The sequence below is a fragment of the Sceloporus occidentalis genome, unplaced genomic scaffold (genome assembly GCF_023333645.1).
Source record: "Sceloporus occidentalis isolate IW3139 unplaced genomic scaffold, rSceOcc1.0.p SCAF_22, whole genome shotgun sequence".
NCBI lineage: Eukaryota > Metazoa > Chordata > Lepidosauria > Squamata > Phrynosomatidae > Sceloporus > Sceloporus occidentalis.
Genome location: NW_028317002.1, coordinates 7,425,519 through 7,439,357, shown reverse-complemented (window position 1 = coordinate 7,439,357; position 13,839 = coordinate 7,425,519).

The following is a 13,839-nucleotide window of genomic DNA, read 5'->3' as shown; positions in this document are numbered from 1 at the left end:
CGAAGATATATTAGCCATATGTGGCAGTGTGTTCATTTTCATTTATTAATTATTTAAATAAAATATATCCCCATGATCCGCTGGTCTCCCCGCTGCACTCGCGGACATTAATTCTGTCGAACTTGCAAACTCTTTTTTTCTATTTATTTTGGGTTTTTTTTGTATTAAACCATTACACGAAAGGATCATGGGAATATATTTTATTTGAATAAATGCAAATGAGCACACTGCCACATATGGCTAATATATGTTCGGACAGAATGCTGCCCTCTGTTGGTTTTACATTAAGTAGCATAATAACTGGATTTCTTTCAAGCATATGGAACAATGCTACTTAATGTAAAACCAACAGAGGGCAGCATTCTGTCCGAACGTATATTAGCCATATGTCTTCGGACAGAATGCTGCCCTCTGTTGGTTTTACATTAAGTAGCATAATAAATAACTGGATTTCAAGCATATGGAACAATGCTACTTAATGTAAAACCAACAGAGGGCAGCATTCTGTCCGAACATATATTAGCCATATGTGGCAGTGTGCTCATTTGCATTTATTCAAATAAAATATATTCCCATGATCCTTTCGTGTAATGGTTTAATACAAAAAAAACCCCAAAATAAATAGAAAAAAAGAGTTTGCAAGTTCGACAGAATTAATGTCTGCGAGTGCGGACATTTAACTGTTGCAGCGGGGAGACCAGCGGATCATGGGGATATATTTTATTTAAATAATTAATAAATGAAAATGAACACACTGCCACATATGGCTAATATATCTTCGGACAGAATGCTGCCCTCTGTTGGTTTTACACTGAGTAGCATAATATTCTGCCCGAGAATATATAAGCTATATATATGGTAGTGAGCTCATTGGTCCCCAGCAGGGGGCGACCAATAGAGTTGCTGATACGCACATTTAAACTACTGGCGCCAGAGCTGCTGCGGTACGCGTTAACCCCGTATTAACCCCTTAACCGGAAAAAACGAAGAAAAAACGAATATTCGCCCGAAGAGAAGACAGGAACGGGCGAATATTCGCGGAATACGAAGATTTTTTTTTGGACGAAGACGAACACGAAGAGCCCCCTGGTGCCCAAGTCTACTAAATACCACATGGCCAACAGAGCTCTCCCATAATTCATTATTATTGCTGCTGTCTATCATTCATTTGGCTATACAGTTAAGCGGTTGTAGTGTCTATCATGTGGGGTTCTGTGGTGTTGTACATATTGGGACGACTGACCAATTATTACTTGTAAAACAGGCCTACCCCTGTCTTCAGCTCTAGCAGAAGTGATATCAATTATTCATTGTTTTTTTTCCATCAGCAATAAATTGAAATGACACAAGACCTCTCTCCTCCCCTCTTTGTTTTCTACCTTGTATTTCTCATCTACTGAACATTGTATGGTAGCCATGTGGCAGTTGCAATGGAAGTCTGTGATGCAACAGACACGCTCTAACATTAACTTGGACACCCAGGCGTCTGGTAATTGAAGAGCCCAATGGGGTCACGTAACACTTTGCTGTTAGCATGAGTGTCTGTTGACATATGGACAATTAATTTATTTTTCCTGTCCTTTCTGTTCCAACGAAAAATATAGGGCTTTTTTACATTCAGTAACTCACATTCTCTCTCACACTCATTTACTCTCTCTCATGCGCTGTATGAATGTCTACCTACCTACTCCACCTGCTGCTTCTGTGACCCTGCCTCCTTGCTGTGCAGCTTTTCTTCTCTTGCATTTTCTTGTTTTTCTGTCTTCATCCACTGCTCCAAAAAGTCTTCTGGAGAAGTGTGTAAGAGAATGTGAATGAGAGTGTGAAACAACATGAGAGAGTGATTGAGGGTGAGTAAAAAAACATTTTGTTGGTTGTGCCTCTTTGTTTACGAGGAATTGTACAAATTGAAAAATTTGGTATGTTTTATTGAAATTCATATGAATCTAAAAGCACAAATCTACCGTACAGTATGTGCTAGCATGAGTGTGTGCGTCAGCATATGGTGTGTGTGCATGTTCGTATATGCTGTTAGTATGGGTGTGCATGATAGGGTTTTAGTGGTGGTGGGAGGAAGAAAAGGAGCAGGAGAGAGAACATATGTGTGTATGTATGTGCATGATGTTAGAATGAGTGTGTGGGTATTGGTGTTAGAGCAAGTTTGCATGATAGTGTGTGTTGGGTGGGAGGTGCTGAAGAAAGAGTGAACCCAGGCACTTCTAACCATAGGCTCACCCTTGCTTTTTCATGCATCTCACCACACCCCAGGGCACCGCTATAATCCGCAATGATCCGCCTCTTTTAATTGTCCAAAGGCTGCCCTCCATTCTCCCGAATGTACATTCACATGGTAACCGTCTGAACATTTAACAGGACATTAATTCTGGACCCTGAACTTACCTTTTTATTCCAGGACTGTCCAGATGTTGTTATGAAATCATCCCTGTAGTTACAAGAGATATCCAATAAAGTCTACAACTAGATCTCTAGCCATGCTGCTAGATAAAGAAAGAGCGCAGTGCACAAAAAATATTTAACCCCTTAACAACCAATGATGTTATGGAAAGATATTTAACCCCTTAACGACCAAGGATGTTATCGATAACGTGCCTTTGATGACATTAATTAAGCTTAGAAAGCAATTGCTTTCTTCCCTTTAAAAGAGCTTAGGAGGATATCAACGAGGTGTCGCTGAAATGTCTCGATAGCGAGGCATTCAGCATCACCGAAAACCCACCTCTGGATGCACTGTAACCGCTCTGGAGAGTGGACGCAAGCACCATTGTAAGAGATTTTGCCTCTCCCCAGGTGGTGGCGCCCATTAAAAAGTAAAGTTTCCAAGAGGGTCTCTCCAGACCCTCTTGAGAACTCTACGCTGTATATACTGTACTTCATTCAACTATGCAAGTCAATGGCATGGTCATCCTGGCATGGAAAGCATTAAAATAGAAAGTGTAAAAAGTGCTTTTTTCAAATTTTCACCATATTTTATTATTTATAGATTTGATATTATCAAAAGAAAGCCCTTCTTGTTCAGAAAAAACCCCAATATATAACTTGTGACCCTCAGTAACGAAGGGTACAAAAAGAAAAAAAACAGCTCGGTCATTAAGAGGTTAATAAAAATCCACTGTAAAAATTAGGAAAATCATTGTTGGACAAAGATTCCAAAAATGCTATTGTTCACATATTTTGTCCAACAAAAGCAACTTATCAAAAATTGGGATGCGTACTCATCCAGGTGTTAAGCACAGGAAGAAAAGTTTTTGTTTCCCATGATGCACGTATAAGGTTAGCTACATAGATGAATTTGATAAGTGCTGCCACATTTTTGTGGGTTTTTTTCTTAGTGTCTGGTAAATGTATTTTAGTTGAATAAAAAACAAGACAGATATGGGATATATGTCAGGAAGTTCATAATACAGTAAACAGCAAAATAACATTGTAACCCTTAATCGTCATTACTTATTCATTAAAGGGTATTTTTGGCCCATTTCTAGACCAGCAAAGCCCACGTAGGGAATAATACTCACTGGGGTCTCTAATAGCCTCACACTCTTGCTAATCTCTTTCACTTTACACAGTGCGCTTCACAGAGTTGTAGTGGTTCTGTATCCAACATCCAGAAACATTATGTAGCCACAACATATTCTTGAATATTAGCTTAAGTAGACAGAAAGTAAATACAGGTATACCATTATACATGATATATAGATATATATATAAATCCCGATAAAGTATAAGCCCCAGTTGTAAATGTTTCAATCTCTCTCCTTTGTAACTGGACTAGATTTAAATTGTTGTGTACATGATACACTTTATGAAAGATTGCAATCACAGGTATTTTTCTATGAAATGCCACCACTTTCATTTAGAAACGCTTTTTATTTTATTCAAACATTGTGCCAGACAGGATTACTCCATTGGTGCGCATGCGCAGTCACTGTTGCAAATTCAAGGACCTCTGGTGACAGATTATAATTTACTCTTTAGAATATGGGGAACAGGGCCAAAAACTCTCAGTAGTTCTTTGTTGAGATCTTTTTTTCAACCTTGTAGTATTAGTTGGAAGGAGGGAAAACCAAAAAAAGGACAAGCTAAGAAAATGATAATTTGAGGGGGAAAAAAATAAAAAAGCATTTGAAGGATATGACAAAGAGATCATAAAAAGATGTTCATGACGCAAAAGACTATAAGGCAAGAAAACATCCTATATTAGAAAAATGAGGCAGCTAATAGTAGGGGATCCACTTGTCGAATACACCACTAGAGGGTGCTACAGTCTAACATACATATTTTGTTATGTTCATTTCTCAAAAATGTCAGCTCATGTATACTTATGGTATTTGCAAGTATTTCTATTACATGACCATAACAGAAGCAACCAAAAACAATATGATACATGAAATGAGATACAATTACGCTCATTCTTTAGATTTTACTCCAGTCTTAGGACAAAAAACGCAGTTATGCGGTAAAGCCACTTTGGTGCTGTGGAGAAAGTTCTGATGACATATCTAAAATGTTATCACACATGCCATTGTTGGTCTTTTTTTAAAGAGGGTATTTTTAGCACAAAACCATAAATTGGAAAGTTTACATGCTTAATTTTAAGTCACATCTGTTAAATGCCTGAGAGTGCAGGGTCACAATGAGCTACAAAAGGGTTAATATTTTGAAGACCCAAGCATCAACGCATACACAAAGTTGCAAGAATACTGTTTATAAAATCTATTGGCATCATAATACTAAGTTGTGTTCCACTGAGACAAAATGTTAATTGCACCCTTTAGTATGGCAAGCGAATAAACCATGGCAGATCTGTTCTTTTATTTCCTCTAAAGGTTACATTGCACCAAAATAACACAGAAGCCTTTTGAGTCTGTGAATAGTTATAGTGTCTGCTTTTGTGTCACATGGCTTATTTAAAAAATAAATAAATGGGACATCATTTTCCATGACAGATCATGTTTGCTCGATTATAAGACGACCCCCCAAAATCTGAATATTAATTTAGGAAAAAAAGAAAAAGCCTGAATATAAGACGACCCTATAGGAAAAAAGTTTTACCAGTAAATGTTAATTCATCTAAACTATGTGAACAATTGTTTGTTAATAAAAGCTATGATTGAGAAAAATATTTTGTTTTTATTTCCTTTTTTTTTTTTTACAACCTGCCCCCCCAGTTATGCACATCTGCCCCCAGGCTTGCCACTCAGCCCCAGAAATGCCTTATACCCCTATATGCCACTGTGCCCCATGATATGCCTTTTAACCCTCTAAATGCCACTGTGCCCCATGATACACCTTTTAACCCTCTATATGCCACTGTTCCCCATGATATCACTTTTGACCCCCTATGTGCCACTCTGCCTCCAGAAATGCCTTATACCCCTATATGCCACTCTGGCATTTAGGGGGTTAAAAGGCATATTATGGGGCAGAGTGGCATATAGGGAGGTATAGGGCATTTCAGGAGGCAGAGTGGCATTAAGGAGGTTAAAAGGCATTTCACAGAGCACTCTGCCTCCAGAAATGCCTTATGCCCCCCATTTAACACTCCCTCCCCCTCCCTCCTCTAAACTTACCGGTGCTTCTGAGTCCCCCGGTGCTTAGTCTGGGCAGCGTGTAGAGCTCTACGCGAATCGCGTAGAGCTCTACACGCTGCCCGGACTAAGCAACGGGGACTGAGAAGCACTGGTAAGTTGGGGGGGCATAACACAGGAGGATCCAGGTCCTCTGCATCTGAGTCCCCGGTGCTTAGTCTGGGCAGCGTGTAGAGCTCTATGCGAATTGCGTAGAGCTCTACATGCTGCCCGGACTAAGTACCGGGGACTCAGAAGCACCGGTAAGTTGGGGGGGGGCATACACAGGAGGATCCAGGTCCCCTGCATCGCTGCAGGGAATCTGGATCTTAGTCTCATAGACCTATTTGAGGTCTGATTATAAGACGACCCCGATTATAAGACGAGGGGTATTTTTCAGAGCATTTGCTCTGGAAAAAACCTCGTCTTATAATCAAGCAAATACCGTATTTTAAAATGCTGCATCTAGTTATACAAGTGTTAAAAGCAAGTGTTAACGGGTAACTAATGCTTGGCTGTATGCTATTATTTCAAATGAAAAACTGACATGAATAATACATAAAAAATAAATGTGTTATAATGCAGATGTTGTGCTAGAGGGTGGAACGTAACAAATCTACACCCACCCATAACATTATAACCACCTGCCTAATATTGTGTAGGTTACCCTTTTGCCACCAAAACACCCCCCTGGGGGAGGCATGGACTCCACCAGACCTCTGAAGGTGCGCTGTGGTATCTGGCACAAAGACGTTAGCAGCAGGTCCTTTAAGTCACTTGCAGGCTAATATATCCCACCCATTGACAGGTGCCATGATAAGATTATGAGTGTTATTCACTTCACCTGTCAGTGGTCATAATGTTGTGGCTGAGAGGTATATTTATAGCGCCTTGAATGCCTGGAACACCATGTCTGATGTTGGTGGCCTTTGGACATCTTAGTAGATGTCCAGGCTGATCATTCCCAAAGTTTCGTAATTCTCACTGGTAAACACCATTAACAAATGAGAATGTGTATGTTTGTGTATATTTGTCTGTCATTTACTAAATTGTGTTCTAGTTAGAAAAATCCCCTGGTTATTAAGTTTAACCAATTAAGGACAGGGAGTTGTTTTTTTTTTATATATATACCCTTCATGACAACAGCTGTTTTAACTTTTATCATATCAACGAAGTTACTTTAAAAAAAAAAGTTTATAGAAAAGTTAATTAAAAAAAGAAAGTAGATTTTAATAGTTGTCATGAATTTAGAAATACCCAATGTTTTATGCAAGTTACAGGGCAATAAGTACAAGTAGCACATTGCTATTTCAAGACCATTTTTTCAAATCTGGGCATCCTGCCTTGTGTCCTATTTAGGGCATCTTTGAAGGCCACATGACCACATAGTTTTGAAAACTAGACACCACAGGGTATTATCAAATAATGGTATTTTAACTCTTTCCATACACTTTGTCAAAGTATGTGGTGGTTTTTTTTTTTTTTTGCATTCTGGTTCACACACATTGTACTTCAGGTGTGAATTTACAGCCCTCAGTATATGTCACTGTCAAACACCCCAATATGTGTTCAGCAACATCTCCAGAGTACAGAATACCCACCATTCTTAGATTTGTCAGGTTGTTTGGGACCTAAAAGGTCACATTTTTCAATTTGGAATTTTGACATCTGGTAAGTTCAATTTACCCCAATCAAACCAAATATTTTTGAAAAATAGACACCCCAGGGAATTTCAAACGCATATATTTTTACACTATGCCAGGGTTTTTGGAAAGACACAGCACCAAATTTGGGATTTTGGTGACATCAATGGATCATTATTTTTAAAAAGGTAGGTCTGGACAACTCTTACTGGGCACCCCATCTTGTGAGAGGCAGCATCTGACAACCCTGGTTATTAATAGATGGTACAGAAATCTGTAATTAATTTAGCTTCTTTTGACAAAATCTAACACAGTAAGTAAGCAGTTGTGACCTTCAGCAAAAATAACGTTTTTACCCCCAACACGGTGCCACCTTACAGTTTGAACGCTGACGCCTTAGTTATAAGTTTGCATAAAAAGTTCTTATGTTCTTTTGGTAACTCCGTTCAGAGACTCATTAGCAGCTGTACGTAAATTTAAATTTAAACGACTGGATATTCATGAGGGAACCTTAAAAGAATTCCATGATTGTTGCTCTATACATCATTAAAACATTTAACAGTGATGGAATTTAAACATGCATTGGATAGGCATAATACTATCCTAATTCTAAGACAAGACCAAGGACTGATTTAGGTCTGACTCCTGACATCAGGAAAAAGGCGCTGAATGGTTCTTATTTGGTAGCTTCAATGGTGGAAAGAATATATAAAGTGCGAAATCACAGGGAGGCAGAAACCACACTGTATTCTGTAAAGGCATCCAAGGTCTTAAAAATTATGTATTGTGACCACTAAAACATTTATCACAATATGACAGCATTTCCCGACAAAGCATTTGCATAAAACCCAAGGCTGTTGATATAGCAACAGCCACTCATCTCGCTTTCTTATTGCCACATTGATTGCATAGCAGAGACTAAAACGTACATATAAATTCTAATCAAAAATTATCTCGAGCAGATGCCTGCTGCTCTTATTACCCTTGGAGTACTGTTAATATTGCAAGGTCTTGGTAAACATCGCAACTGGATCAGCTTAAAAACACTAAGATGCAGGTGCCGCTATGAAGCATCGAGATGTATTTGGTTTTATAAATGATCCGTTATATTTAGCATGTAGCTCTAGCTTTAGCTTGGAGGCCGTATCTTGGCAGCACACTGCGGTACAAATGCTGCATACACGGTGGATATTGGGAACACTGGGGGGATGCTTCCCGATGCCTCAAGCTAGAGCTGTTTATTTGTAATTCCAGTTTATTTCTGTTGCTGTTGCCGTTATCGGTGTGTGCGTGTTTGTTTTGTTTTTTTTAATAAAAAGAAACTGGCAAAATTTGGATTAGTACATTTTAGGGGACAGTTTGACTTAAACCTATCTCCAGACTGAAAGGTAAATTTTCTTTCAAAAACTTAAATACCGAAGACTTTTTAAATTATGAGCCTACAAGGAGGTATTAATCAAAACAGATTTAGCAGGGAGTAGCGTATGGCTGTTATAAGTCACATTTTGAGAACTGCTGCGTGGTGTTTGTATATGCAAAAACAAACAGATACAAGTGATCTGTGCTGTTTATGGAACACACATTAGTGCCACAAAAGTATAGCTGGTTATATGCGTCAACTTACCAGTTGGTAAAGTACCAGATGGACATTTCTGCCCACCGACTTTACTATGCATTACTGAGCGCCCACCACAGTGAGCTTCTCCTTTAGAAAGGGATGATCCTATGTAATGCATATGCGTAGGCGGTCCCTAAACCCATTGAAAACAATGCATTTTGAGCCCATACATGTATGGTCTTTGTCATTAAGGGGTTAAATGTAACTATGCATTATGCAGGGCCAATGTTGCTGGTCAGGGTTACGTGAACTAGTGATTAGTGTTTAGAACCAAAAGAAGGACAGCCAATGGAAAACACACCAACTCACATTTAAAGCTTTTTATTTTGAAAAATAAAATAGAAAAAAGGTCAATAAAACTGGAAATGTACATTTATTTTTATACCCCATTCCCTTCCCAACATCTTTGGAAGTTTTCATGAAATAATTAAAAACAAAAGTGGTTTAGGTCTACAAGATCAGCTTACAGACACCGACAAATAGCTGAAATGTGTTTGTGGTTGGATTAGCCATTTGTTTTCTGCTTTTGGACACTGTGGGCATCCACCAAATGAACAAAGAAGTACAAAAGAGGGGTTTATCTATAAAGAGCAATTCCAGTGCAATCACCATAGCAACTAGTTGAGTGCGCCATGTTTGCACCAGGACTGGGGAGCAGTGCACTGCACAGTCGTGCATGGAATGTCGTCTGTGGTTATTTCTGTATGAACGGGCACGGTACAGCTGGAAAATTAGAATAATGCCCACTGGCACAAGTTCTGGTAACACTGTTTAATGCAGCGGTTTACATTATGGTTTTTACTGATGGCAAACAACACATAATATGGAAACGTTAATACTTTGGCAAGTGAATCTAGGGTCTAAAAATGACTCAACAACACTAAAAACCCACCAAGTTGTATATATGATGCCATGTGCTGCATCCTGGGTTTCAGAACACACACACAGTATATCACAATTTTACACACACACACACACACACACATTGAAGCACCGCATCAGTGGACACTGGGTCATCTGCAAAACAAATAATGCTTCATAAAAAATAAAAACAAAAGTGCCACTGCCTCAATTTTCCAGTTGGATTTCGGTCATTGAAGCTGCCAAGTAATGCGAGCAAAGTATATTTAGAACAACGGTAGATGAACAGACTCCATGACACGGTTAAAATAACAACATTCACAGGGAAAGTATAACTGGCCAGCTTTTAGATGAAAAATTATATCAGATATAAATCTATTTACATGGTTGCTGGTGGGGGAAAAAAATTCCACCTGTATATACATCTAATATATACTGAACTTTTATATAACACATTCCTCAGACGTTTGCTAATAAAAGTTGAACTGTTACAGCATTGTGTACCAAAGCAATACGTGACAGGCCTCACTGGCACTGATAGTCTTAAAGAGACTGTACAGCATTTTTAACATGGTACAAAGTAATTATTTTTACATTTGTCTTTACTTGGTAAATACAGTACTACACCAATGAGCGAAGACAGATGTCTCCTTCCACGAAGAAAGTGCCTTTTACTTGTGGGTGAATGTGCGCCCACTAGAGGACAGTGGTGTAGAGCAGGACAGAGATGTACATAGGCCAGGACATAGCAGAAAGGTATACACCACGACCATTTGCAGCAAGAAAGATGTCTTTGCAGGTTCATCCCATGGTGACAAGGAACCAGTGCTGATTGAGAGAAGAAAGCCTTTATTACATAGCCGCTTCCTGAAACAAAACAGACAAAATTACTTTGCATAAACCATTTGCAACTACTTAGATTGAAGGGGAACAAAATGTTTCGTATGGCCAACACTAAAGACATCAGTAAACAAAGAGTGCAATTTCCTCACCATCTTATCAATAATACCGTATTTGCTCCATTATAAGACGACCTCCAAAGTTTAGTGTTTATGGATTAGCAAAAGGACGCATTTCTCCCCCAGTTAATGTGTGTTTATACACAGAACAACAATGAGTACAGTCTCTTTCATACATAATCATGTCATAAATGCTACATCTTATGACTTAGTTATACAGTAAAAAAAAAAAAGTTACCTTAACTCAAGGACAAACACATTAGTCTACCGCTTCAGTCTGTAAGAAACAAATGAAACATATTTAGTTGAATAAAGTTGCTGTAGTTGAATATTGTCATTTTAAAGAGTGTAGGAAAAAAAACGTGCATTAGCAAATCAACGCTTAATGCATCTTTAAACAAAAAATAAAGAAATTCAAATGTCTTCACTATCAAGGCTAAGCAGTTATTACACACCCTACAAGGAGCAGCAGACCAGTAGAAAGGTTACAGAACTCAAAGCATTGACGGCTGCCTCACGTACGCAGCGGACTGTGCGGCCAGCATGGAGAGGAGAGAACTACACAACCGGGACATGTATTTTTTCTATTTTTATTTTTTTTTTACCCCTAAACTATTTTTTATGTCCCTCTTAACTTGTCGGTACGTCACTTACTATATTTTGGATCTTGAGTAAGCACTCCAGACAGTTACTTCTGATGAATACAACTTATTTAAAATATAGCAAAGTGCAGGGAGCTGAATAGAGGTTACATTGTATTGTGACATGTTTGTCTTAGACCTCCCAAAGTCTGGAGACTTGGTGACACCTGTACAGGTTAAATCCACCCCCCCCCCAAAAAAAAACTCCTCCACTGCGGTAAATATGAGTACCAAGCATTGTTCTGGCAAAGAAGGGGTTACATATAAAACATGATTTGGGTTCTTACATACAAGATAGATGACAGCTGTAGCAAGCAAGGAACAGCTCCCAAGTTGGTTCATTAAACAATACAACAAAAACCACTAAAAATTGTTAACCCTTTTTGACGTTATAGCCCAAGGCAAAATTTTGTTATTTTATTAGAAGCCACGTTTTAACTTCTGATACTACTACAAACCACATCCATACCAGACCTCTTATAACCTGTATAATAAAAAGGGTGGCGCTAGTATTTCATCAAGATCTTTACTGGAAGCATTCTCTCCCTCCAAACTGAATCCTTGATTACTGAAGATTGGGGGGTTTTGCCATTTGAAGTTTCCCACCTCAATTTCCATAATACCTTACTGATTCCACTTCCTATTGATTAATTCTCCCTACTGAGAAGCCACCAAGACTTCACTAGGGCGGACCAAAATCTTTACAGCCCACTGCTACATACTAGCTCTCTCCCTCCCTAACAATACATGAGGGAAACAAGCTCAAAACTCATCTTTAAAGAAGTCTACAAACTACTCATCTAATGTTCACCCCTTCATCCTCTGATACCACCTGTCTAGCCGACACTTTTTTTCCCCTAGCTATCTGACCTTCTATTCCATAACTTGCATTTCTTCTGTATTCCAATAACTCTAGATCTTACAATTGAGTATGACCCTGTCTACCTTATGTACTTCTTTGTATTTGTCAAGTTCTGGGAGTCATGCACACTAATACTACAACTTTCCATTGGGGCTACAGGTGAAATACTTAATGGCTGAAATCAAGTTTTACTGATCAACCATTTAGTTTAGAAACTTCACAATTGTGAAATTCAACACCTTGACTGTGATTGTATTGTTAATCAGTAAATGTTCAGAAAATGTAAGGTGTTGTAATAGGGTTATGCAGCTTTCCATGTACAATGAGAATGCGAAAAGGTCACCTACTAGATGCAACTAAATTACTGGTTGCTCGTAACAACATATGAAATACAGGAGTACTTCCAAGAAAGATGGACTTATTCTCTGTTAGACCTATAATAAGGGTTTGAACATTATATGTATTTAGAGGTTTAGAATCCAATTCACAGCCTTACTGCCCAAACCGGACATGCAAGCGAAGCTATTGCGGATAGAATGCTTTCATACATTTATTGGAGCACGATTCAGACAATAAGGCATTTAAAAGGTGGAGAGGCATTCATGCAGCTCTTAAAGCAGAAAAGCTGCTAACTACAAATATCATCCACATGGATTCCCAGATATTTAGTGTACAGAAAGCCCAAAGCCAATGAATATAAATAATGCATGCAATGACGATCTTGCCTTCATGAATTGCCTTCTTTTGTCTTCTTTGGCTAGAACAGAAGAAACCAGATCTTGTTTCTATATACAGTTCTGTCAAATACCAACTAAACAGCTGTGCAACACATGCTTTATTTCCAGTTACACTTACAGTAAACAAATTAGCCCCAAATTTAGTGTGAGGCGTTTTAGGGACACGATTATCTCAGGCCGATCAGTCCTGTGTTTTAGGTCTGATGAGGCAGCGAGAGAGTAGCCATTATTTGAGCCCCAGCGCCCTGAAAATAATTATATTCAATGTGAATTTTCCTTTCATGTTTAGTTATTATTTTACAAAGTTTCACTGAATCATATAACAGAACCTGCCTGCTGCATGTTGGTCATTAAGTATAGCTTCAATCTGACTTATCATCCCTCTTCACCTCTGACAAAATATCTGATGTCACTTGTACAGACCGCGCATTATTGTAATATATATATATATATATATATATATATATATATATATATATATATATATATATATATATATATATATATATATATATATATATATATATATATATATATATATATATATATATATATAAAACACTTTCAGAAACTTTATGGAAACTGCTGGTTACTAGCACCGGGCTTGGAACATTTGGAATGGTGTGCAATGGACTCTGTGAGTAAATATATATATATATATATATATATATATATAATCTATAAGTCCAAAATCAACAATTGCACACCAATCACCACTTTTTTAGCCCGGTGCCAAGTAGCTGCAACAGCAAATCATATAACATCCAAAAATAGTTACCGGCACTCCAGGGACTTCTTTTAATAATCACTCCAGAAACTGCAGTTTCCTAATCAACGTTTCAGTCTGTTTATTAGACTTTCATCAGGACATGTCAGAAAAGCAGTGTAAATCATATTTATAGCAAGAAATATCATTAACAAGCGTGTACCATT